The following is a 2,079-nucleotide window of genomic DNA, read 5'->3' on the forward strand; positions in this document are numbered from 1 at the left end:
TGCTGCTGCTTGGCCAACGGTTGCGCCGGCTGGACATCGCAGGGGCTGCTCTCTCGGGGCTGCGGCTTACGGGAGGGCTGGCCCACTCAGCAAAGGCTCCGGGGGGTTGCTCCCAGCGGGGATCCTGGGGCTTCCCCGCATGGCTCCCCAGCCACGTGCGCCTGGGATGGGGCCAGCCCGGGAAAGGGACTTCCTGGCCGCCCTTCTCCCAGGGGGCGGGACACCCGGGCGCAGGGCCAATGAGGAGCCCTGCGAGGGGGCAAGTCCCATGAGAGAGAGAGAGAGAGAGACAGAAGTGCAAGTGCCTCTGTCTCTGTCGGTCTGTCTGTCTGTCTGTCTGTCTGTCTGTCTGTCTGTCTGTCTGTCTGTCTCTCTCTCTCTCTCTCTCTCTCTCTCTCTCTCTCATGGGACTTGCCGGAGGGCCGTGGGAGGGCCGCATTTACATACCGCAGGGAGGGCTGTTCGAGGGCCGGATTAAACCGGGCCGCGGGCCGCAATGGCCCGCGGGCCGGACTTTGGACATGCCTGAGTTAGAAAGTCTCATGGAACTTTTTTTGTCTCACAAACACATAAAGGCTGATAAGGACAGGAGGAAGGGAATGCTACTGAAAGCAGGTGAGTAAAAAAACGCTTGGGGGAGGTGAGGGCATCTGGGTGGGGGCGGGGGGGGCAGGCAATGCGTCGCACAGCTCCAGCAGAATCTCCACTGAAGACTGCTTGAGGCTGCCTGCTACCCCCAAGGCCGTCCCCAATCAACTGGAGCTGCATGCTTTGATCCTGGGCTCTCAGTAGGACCCAGGCAACGTGCAGTTCCAGCTGACTTTGCCACAAGCCTGTGCGGCGCTGCTGCCGCTTCACCTCATCCACTTTTACACCTTTTTTTAACTTTTTCTTTTACATTTTTTTACATTTTTTTTCAACCTGTCCTACGCGTACCACCACCCAGTTGCTCATGTACCACTGGTGGTACGCATACCACCGGTTGAAAAGCCCTGCTGTATTCCTCTATCTCATACCAGTTCTGAGACCATGCCATTGTAGCAAAAGATGTGGTCTCGAAAATGTTGGGCTGTCTTTGTCTTTGGCATTGGGTAATCCCTTGCAGGGTATGAAATGAGCCATCTTGGTGAAAAGATCTACCACCACCAAAATGGTAGCAAAGCCTTGGGCAGTGGGTAAATCAGTGATGAAATCCAGAGAGTCTATATGCCACAAGTGGTGGGGAGTGTTGGTAGGGGCTTCAAGAGTCTTGCCAGCTTCTTAATGGAGGGGTGAGAGGTACATAGTCTTTGATGTCTGTTGCCATCTTAGACCACCAAAAGGCTTTCAAAGTTTCATGCTTCACTGCCTGATTGTCGTGGCAAAGCTGCAACACCTCTTCTCTGTAAGGGGGAGAATTACTATTTTGCACTTGTGTTTTAGGGCTCCTCCCACCATCATGAAAGCAGTTACCATGCCTACTGGGTCTTCCTTGAGGTCGTCCATCTGGGCCCATGAGAAGTGATCTAGTATAGAAAATCGAGAAATTTGGAGAAGTAGCTGGACTGAAAATAAATAGGGAAAAGACTAAAGTACTAACAAAAAATCTAACACATAAACAGAAAATCCAACTTGCCAAAAAGACAAATCTTCAAATAGTTTAAAAAGTTAAATACCTAGGTATCTACCTAACAACAAAATATACAACACTAAAAGAGGATAACTATGAGAGATTAATGAAACAAATAAAAATAGATCTGGAAAAATGGGAAAATCTTCTACTATCACTGTTAGGAAGAATAGTGACTGTTAAGATGAACATTTTACCAAAGCTAATTTTTCTATTTCAAACAGTTCCCGTTAAATTGAGCAAGAAATTTTTTGATGATTTAAATGCAACAATATTTTATTTATTTATTTATTTATTTATAATTTAATTTATACCCCGCCCTTCTCCTCATGGGACTCAGGGCGGCTAACAGCCTCATAAAAACTACAATACAAATACAATAATTAAAAGCCGAATTAAAAAGAAATATTTAAACAGGCCGATCAATTAAAATTATCCTTAAAAATCCCCTGAAACTTTAAAATCGTTAA

Source organism: Protobothrops mucrosquamatus, unplaced genomic scaffold (assembly GCF_001527695.2).
Source record: "Protobothrops mucrosquamatus isolate PMUCROS unplaced genomic scaffold, P.Mucros_1.0 scaffold1163, whole genome shotgun sequence".
NCBI classification, from domain to species: Eukaryota; Metazoa; Chordata; class Lepidosauria; order Squamata; family Viperidae; genus Protobothrops; species Protobothrops mucrosquamatus.